The sequence below is a fragment of the Candoia aspera genome, chromosome 6 (assembly GCF_035149785.1).
Source record: "Candoia aspera isolate rCanAsp1 chromosome 6, rCanAsp1.hap2, whole genome shotgun sequence".
In the NCBI taxonomy this organism is placed as follows: Eukaryota; Metazoa; Chordata; class Lepidosauria; order Squamata; family Boidae; genus Candoia; species Candoia aspera.
Window position 1 is genome coordinate 97,620,812 of NC_086158.1, and position 8,657 is coordinate 97,629,468.

Sequence of the window (8,657 nt, forward strand, 5' to 3'; positions counted from 1 at the left end):
CAGGCTACCACCAAGCCAATAGCTTACAAGAAGCTGCAAGAAGTAGATGGAATGTATTTCTGCAACCTATGCAGTAACTAAATGCAATTAATGCAACAAAAATAGCTGTGTATGTAAGGAACACCTCAGAAAGTTTTTAGGGCTATCACTGCCTTGCCGCTGTGAGATGGAATGCCGGAGTTGGAACATACACTCCGGTCTTTTGGACTTGTCCTGCTATGGCAATATTTTGAGCTAAAATTCACAGTATTTTTAATATTATTTTAGAGCAAGCACTAACACAAAATTTTTGGACTCTTGTCTCTGAAAGCAATTATTATATAAGGTTGGAAAGATAATTCTACATCTGATTTGCAGCAGGTTGCCAACACGTGCCATTTGTCACTATTTTAAGTCATCTTTTGAAGCAATCTTATCAAATTTTCTTTTATCCATCTACACCCATTTTCATTTTGTATATGGAACAAGTTGTTCATATTGTTTAAATGCATCAGACAATTCATTTTTCTATTTACCTACTTATCTCAAATCTCTATAGCTCCACTTCTTGGCTCATTTACTTCTGCACCTCTCATCTACCCCATCTCATAATCTATGCATACCTAATCTCTTTTCTTTCCTCCAATCTATAAATTTCCCTCAATTTCCACAACTCCAGCTACGTTTTCCCTTCTAATACCATCTTCTCTTCTCTTTACAGTTCTCTCTGAGTCACATCTTTTCCTCTGGCCTCTCCTGCTTTCAGCTTTTCTACATGCCCCCTTGCTTAGTTTGGCATCTTAGCTGCAGTCAATCATACCAGATGCTCTGACTGCAAAAGGCTGGAAAAACAGCTGACATCTCCACCACCTACCTCTGAATCTAAAGGGAGAAAAAAATACTGGATATAACAACACACTATTTTTCCAGACTCCTTACTACTTTTGAAATGCACAGGTAGATTTAAATGGTCCCATAAAAATGTGAGGAAAGGATATGGGAATTCCTTTAGGGAACTACAACTAGATAAAATAAAGTGGGACACCATTTGCTTGTTGACTTATACTATGCAAAGCTGTTTAAATGTGATTAATAACATAATGAAATGTTATGAATTAAAATATCATGTTTTCAGCATTAAGTGGTTCAAATTCCCTACACTTCTTATTGATAGGCCTAACATTATCTTAAATGCTATTGTGGTGGAATTAAAGCACTGATACATGACATACATTTTCTTCTTTTATTATTTCAATTTTATATGGTATAAGTTGTTTGTTCTGTTAATGTGCAACAGACTTTCTCAGCACATCAAATGCTGAGTTCCTTGACTTGATCTGGTACTGAGACTTTCATTCAGATATCCTGTTAACTCCATTTTGGTTCTATCCAGGTGGATTTGTAGCATAATACATCAGATGCACTTCTGAGATCAAAGGACTTCAGAAGGTGCTGTTTTAAGAGCTGCCAGTACACTTGATTAAATTATAAATGAAATGCTAAATTCTTCTCTGTGGAGGGGAAGCACAGAGGAATCTTCTTGTCTAGGTACCTTAAGCTCTGGAAAGCAAATCCCAAGGAAAACAGCCAGAAGATTAGCTTATCTTTGGCCCTGAGTAAAGACAATCCAATCTTGGAAAGAGCAAGTATATCTAACCAACCATTCCATTCAAGCATCCCACTGATCCAACATAGCTGTTCCACTGATTTGATTATTTTTTGGCAGGATTCATACAAGCAGGCTAAAAAACGTTGGCCGTCGCTTAACAGGATGTGTGCATTCGGACACTGTGACTCGAAATAGTTTAGTGCATCTTGTAAATCCAGCCTTGAGGTTTGTTCATGTTTTAAAATAATTGTGACTTATCCAAGGATGACTCAAGGTGGACTGAGCAGAGCAATTCCCCCCAGCACCACAGGGAAAGAAAGACTTGAGTACCAGAGAGAACCAGAAATTGGTCATCCCAAAGAGAAAGAAGAGCACACCACTCCACTGAGACTATTCCTGCCAACGCAGATCTTAACATCGGCTTCCCCCCCATCAGTCGCCAAACTTCCTTGGTGGCCCATCAGGATGTCTTCACGCTTAGCTTTTACAAATCTTTCTTACTCTCAGTGGGGTGCCTGAAAGTCCTCAACTTAGCAGCATCGGGACAGTTTTCTCAAATGGAATGAAATAAAACAATAGTGCATTCAGACGCAGAGATAAGGGAACTCTGATAAGGAATGTTAATAAGGAGAAGTCCAGTTTGTATGTCTTCAGTCCATCTATCTAAATATGACCTCCGTTAACTCTGACTAAAGAGCTGCCTTCTTTCCTTCTGGATGTCTTTAAAAGCTGAATTGTCCAACTGGAAACCTGGTGGTAGCAAATAAAAGATATCATAAAAGCTAAAGTGAGAGATGAGAGTTGCCAATGATAATGGGAAACCATATGTTTACAGGTTTGCACTTGCACTGGACAGATACTAGGAAAACGCTGGGATGGAAACAGAGGTCACAACTGCTGTTTGCCAATGAACCCTTGGTTAGTTGAGGGCACTTTCTAGTGCAAACCAAGGGGAAAAAAAGTGGGACTACACTGGTGCAGTAAATATTGGATTACCTGTTGTAAAGCAGAAGTTCTCTAATTTAAAAGAAAAAGACCCTCACAACCTGAACTCTGACCTAACTACAAAGTTTTCTCAACAATAACAGGCAAGTGGTTTGCCACTGATTCTTTATGGGATTTTTTTTTTCCACTTCTCAAGGTGGTCTACAGCCCTGGGATTTTCTGATGGCCTTTCGTCCCAATTCTAAGCAGGGTTAACCCTGCTTAGCTTGATCAGCCGGGGGGTGGGGTGGGCACACATTTTTTTAATTATCAGTTGAAGAATTGATTATTTTATTATCAATGTAACTGGCCCAAAAGAAGTGAAGCTTTTTTTTTAAGGCAGACTAGTTTTCCACACATACATCTAAATTGCTTCTTGCATTTGTACTGTTATTTTAGAAAAATGAAAGTGCAATCCTATTGCTCTCTCAAGTAATCCTATCACTCAATCTCAGGTAAGGCACAATCACCTAAATTGTAGCTGTACTCCACATATGGGGTTAAATTCCACTGAACACAGTTGGACTAACTTCTAAGTACAGCAAGCAAACATAGCAATCTACTTTGAGAAGGCAATATTTCTCATGTAGCGTTATCTTTCATTTTAGAAATCAAGGTACAATTGTGAAATACTTCTAATAAGGGTGGAACTTCAAATCTGTGCATGCATTACAAACTCACTTCTACCTTGCCATCTCTTGGCAGCAGATTCTAAAACTTTACCAGGAAATTGAGTCTACTTTTACAAACATACTACAAATTATGCATTTTTCTTCTACTTAAAAACTGTTTTGCCATTTATATTATCTTGATGATGGCCTTCACATAAGAGTCCCTCTTCTTTTTGATATGCTGAAGATACCTTTAACTTCTTAAAAATATATATATATATTGGCCCTGGTCTTCTCCACTTCATTTTTGCTTCAAACTCTAATTATACTGGGAAGTATCCAATGTTACACAAATAGTGTGATGTTCACACAGCTCTCTTACCACCCCTACATTCCCAAAATCTGCACCTAACCCTCCAGAGCTGGATGGAAAAGAATAACAGAGGAATCTTTCCATGTGCTGGTGATAGATGACTGAATTCAAATATTTATTTATACGTACATACTAGGCTTATAGGCTTGATCCAGTCTGAACTGCATGGCTTACAGATCTCCAGGGGAAAAAAAAGTAAGATTAAAAACTAAACATAGCAACATAAACACAATGTACTAAGTAACATCCCAAATGCCAAAGAACAACTGTAACACAATCATCTTCCAGGAGAAACTAAGATGATCCACACAGCTCTCAAAGAAATAGCCAGATCTTAATGGTTCTCTGAAAGACTAGCAGAGTTGCAGCCTGTCTGATACTGAGAGATCATCATTCCAGAGATGGGAGGGAGTGACTGTACAGGCCCATCTTGGGATTCCTGCAAGTGACATTCCTTAAGGGTCAGAACCCGGAGCGAGCCTTCTCTTCCAGATATGAAAGTATTTTATTGTCAAATCTACTGGCATCTTGTATTTGGATGGTACAAAAGATTTACCAGAAATTCCAAATATAGGGTTGTTTCTGAGCAGGGCTTCCCAATATTGTTATTCAAGAGAGTAATCACTACATCAGCTACTCAGAAAACTCACTTTCATTTATTCCGTTTCAGAAATTGTCACACGTGGTATGTGATTAATACAAGCACTGCAACTTCTGTCATACTATTGAGTACAGCATGTTCAAAATTGAAATAACACAGTTCTTGAACAAATAACATTCAGCGTATTCCTAGAGATTAATACAAGCAGAAGTCTTCGAACCGTTGTTTTAATATCCCAACTCCCTTACTTAGAGGTAAACTATCTTCCAATTTACTGAGCATTATAAATCAAGGAACACAACTGAAAAGGACATGAACAGCTTAACAAGAGGTGTGCATTCCAGTCTCATATATTTAACAGGTAAATATGTAGACATCTTTCATTTTTTTAAAAATTGCACTAATTTGATTTCAGACTTGTTAAAGGATGCAGAACCCAGGTTTAAGAAATGCATCTACTTGTTTAACTTCAAATGGATTCTTAAACTGCACATAACAAGGACCAGAACAGGACTTTTGGTGGAGGGCCAGTACACACTTTCTAGACTACCACGTAACTACTTGCAAGTCAAGTCACGTCATGGATTTGGTGTAGAAGATACACCTGTTAAACTGTCTCCTAAATGTTACATAAATGTTACAAGCTGGAAGAGTGTTCTTCTCAGGAAGGGCTATTTCACATGATGATCTCATGGAAAGGAAAAGCTAAACCCAGTGGAAGACAGTGGGGACCACTGGCCAACCAACTCTGGCAAGTTAGTCACAGATCATACTCGCTCTAGGCCATTCCCCCCCACCAAGCAGGGGTACACACAAGACATAAATGAAACAGAAGTACAAAGAAACATTAGAGAAGGATTGGAAACACTTCTAGAGTTTATGCTAAAATCTAAAATATCCTTGCCCAATCTGCTACCCTTCGGCAACGCTGGGCTCCAAATCCTATTATCACTAGCAGCACATAGTCGGGCCCAATGCATTTGGAGGGAGCGACGTTTAAGGAGGGGGGTCTAAACCACAACAGTCTCTTCCCACCAAACACAGCCCACGGCGCGAACAATACAGAACGCGACTCCAGCCCCGATCTTTATCCCCTTCTTTCTTTTTCGCAGCAGGAAAGCCTTCCTTTTACAGAAGTGACTTCCTCTACAATCTCTGCCACCAAACAGCTGCACTGGGTTTATTTATTGGGTTTCCAGCGCACTAAGGAGCGACTGGTAAAGGAACCGCAACAACAGCGCCAACCGACCCCGGGCGGGTGTCTGGCAGGCGGCGGCGCTCGAAGGGACCTCTGGCGTTCCCCGAGGACCGGCAGCCCACGACCCAGCGACGATCCTGGGGGCGCGGGGGGGGGGTCCCGCCGCGATCCGACTTCTCAGCGCGGCGCTCCCCCGCCGGGCGGCCCGCGCGCGCCCCGGATGCCGGGCGCCCTGTCGAGGCGCCTCGGGGGCCCGCGGAGAGGAGGAGGGCGGCCCAGCTCCTCGCGGGAACGCGGCGCCGCGAGGCGGCCGAGGGAGCGCCCTGCCAGCCCCCCAGGCCGAGGGGGGCCCCCGCCCGGCCGGCCCGCTCAGCCTCCGCGGGGAGCGCGCCGGGGCCCCGGGGGGAAGGGGGCGCCGGGTCTCGGGCCGCCCGGGCGCTTCCGGCCCCCCCGAGCCGCAGGCCCCGGGAGCGCCGCGGGCCCCCTCAGCCTTCTGGGGGGCGCTCCGGACAGCTCCCCTCCGGCGGCCCCGCACGAGGCTCCTCCCCCCGGGGGCCCCGCTCGTCCGAGCGCCCCGCCCCGCCAGGCCCGGCGCCCCCGCGGCGCGCCAGGAGGGCGGCCCTCGCTCACCCGCGGCGCATCGTCCTCTGGGCGTCCCCGGCTCGGCTGGGCCCGAAGCGCGTCCCCCGGGAGCGGAGGCCTCGACGCCCTCGCGGCGGCGCTGCGGTGGCGGCGTCTGCTCGCCCGACGCCCGGCCCGAGCTGAGCCTCCGTCGGTCCCCTCACGGCGCTTGGGGAGCGCCGCGCGCATGCGCGGGAGAGGGAAGGGCCCCCCGCGTGCGCGCGCTCGTGGGGGCGCGCGCGCCTCCTTGGGGTGGTTCCAATCACGGCTCTGGAGAGGGGGCGGCCACCGCCCCGGGGAGCCGAAGCGTCCAATCAGAGGCGGCGGAGGGAACAGCGCGGTTCGCGCCCCACGCGGAGGAGAAATAAAAGAGTCCGGCCAAGGAGGACGCCGTGGTGGCATGCTTGTTCTGTCTCCGCGGCGGAAGCTGCCGAGTGGGTTCGGAAGGCCCGTTCCTTTTTTTTTCCTCGACCCGAACGCACCTTTCTTGTTGTGGGGCGTGTCCCAGCCCGAGCCCGAGCCCGCGACGGAAATTGCCGAAGGGCCTGAGGTGGCGCCGAGCGAGCGAGCGCGGGTTTCCTCCGCGACCTCCTGCCTGGCACATTGCGGGAAGGGGGGAAAGGAACGCTTCCCTCGCCTCCTGGGCGCATGCTCCGTACGGCCCGGGGTGGCTTTTGGATCCGCAGAGGCCGAGAGCAGAGGGAAAGAAATGGGGGCGGAGGAGGAAAAACGCAGCTCTTGGCAGCAGTGCTTAGCCATGCTCTGTCGTTCCTGGCAAAACTGTAGTTGGTTGACTAGTGCTTAATTAACCCATGAGTAGGTAATGTGCCCTTGTCTTTGTGGTATGGCTTTATTCATTTTGTTCCTTGCCTAGGATTAGGGCAGGCAATAAGCAGTGTCCAGTAAATCAATAATTTCCCAATATCTGATCTGAGACTTTTAGGAGAATGGGTAGCCCATAAATGTTTTAAGGAACCCAAGCAAATAATAAATGAGTATGTGGTATCTGTTGGATTTTCACTTTTTGTTGTTAGAGGGGAAAATTGGGAAAATCCCCCCACCCCCATGGAAGAAAATCCCTGGGGCTTTGTCCTGAATTGCAGATGACTTGGGTTGCCAGTGACCATTTTGTTTGGAACTGATGGCTACTTTACTTCTGGCCTTTTATTTTTCTTCTTTCATTTTCTTCTTCTTTTTTTCCTATTTTTATAATGGTTTTTATAACTTTTATTTGAAGCTGCCTAGAGTCACTTTCATAGTGAGATGGGCAGTGTATAAATTTAATAAAGAAAATACATAATAACTAAATAAAACCTTCAGTGATTTTCCACCAGCTGGAAGGGCCAACCTCTGGAGCGGTGTTTCTCAACCTCGGCAGGTCTGTAAAAGTGGGTTGGAATTTCTTCAGGACCGCTTCACTTAGCAACCAAAATTCTGGTCCCAATTGTGGTCGTTAAGTGAGGACTACCTGTAACTCTTTGGAATTAGCTGGAGAAGCAATAATGTTGTTAATAGTTTTGAACGTGCTGGTTTAAATAAGGCCAACTGCCTCCATCCATGGGGGGTTGTCAAATAATGAAAGCAGCATCACAATGCACAAGCTCTGCCTCTTTTGTGCATGCATCATGATGTTGCAAAAGGATGGGCAGTACTCGCAAGATAACTTTTGCTGAATTAATTGCAATTTTACGGATTTAAATATATTGATGCCCCAAATGATCTCCTGCTGATTCAAACTGCTTATTCCATGCCTCTCTCTGTTTTTCATCATCTCCACTAACATATGTTTATAAATAGTTGTTATAGGCTTAGTTTTTTTGGGGGGGGGTTAAATACATTGTGTGGTCTAAGCCTTTTTTTTTTTTTTAGCACCCTGGTGGATTACCCAAATGAACTTCACCCACCTTAGATTGTTTTCCTAACCCCAGAGGATCTTCATGAAGGAAAATTGTAATTTGCAGTGCAAATACAGGGACGCCAGAGCAAGTCATGAGCTGAAGGAATCCTCCAGTGGGCGGGCTGCGGCCAAAGGAGGATTGTCCAAGATCACAGGGTTACCTGGAAATTAAGTTTTTCATCCAAAATGTCCTTCCAAGCAAGGTGTTATTTCCTACACTGGGAGATTCCAACTTTAAACGAAGGATTTTGCATCCTCAATGTTCTGTTTGAAAACATTAGACATTTAAAACCACAGAACAGTCACCCTGTGTTATCTTCCGGGCAAAGTCTCTCAGTCTGTGGAATATGTGATTGGCATAGTGAAGAGGGAAGTGTTCAGACAAATTTAGTTATAAATGAAGATTTCTCGCTGTGTGGGAATGTGTGTCTTTTTCCAGTGGTTGCTACAGATGCCTAAGTTTTTTTAATCCCAAACATCCTATTTCTAGGTGAGTATCTGTTTTGTTTAGCAAGGCTGTCAGATGTGGGCTGCAACAATGCAGGGGACCACTAGATGGCAGCAAAGAGCCATAGAAAAATACTGATATTCTGCCATCTAATGGGGTCCAGATTTTTGCAGGGGAGAACTGGTAGCCCTAGTTCAACATAAAAATATGGTCAGATTGAGAGAGTGTTATAAAACTTGACACTTTTAACAACTGTTACCCACCAAGAGTGCTGAAGATACCCAACACATTATTTAGAAGCTAAAATTCACTTTTCTTTTTACTGAAAAAGGACAT

General features: G+C 45.1%; 1 protein-coding gene across 1 annotated transcript in view; it reads right to left on the reverse strand.

Annotated features, from left to right (window-relative positions):
• Positions 1-6,125, reverse strand: part of BMPR1A (bone morphogenetic protein receptor type 1A) — a 52,478-nt gene extending 46,353 nt beyond the window's left edge. The window contains exon 1 of the mRNA XM_063307739.1: positions 5,986-6,125. The gene's annotated coding sequence lies outside the window, so the exon portion shown is untranslated. The remainder of the gene's footprint in view (positions 1-5,985) is intronic.
• Positions 6,126-8,657: the final 2,532 nt, after the last annotated feature.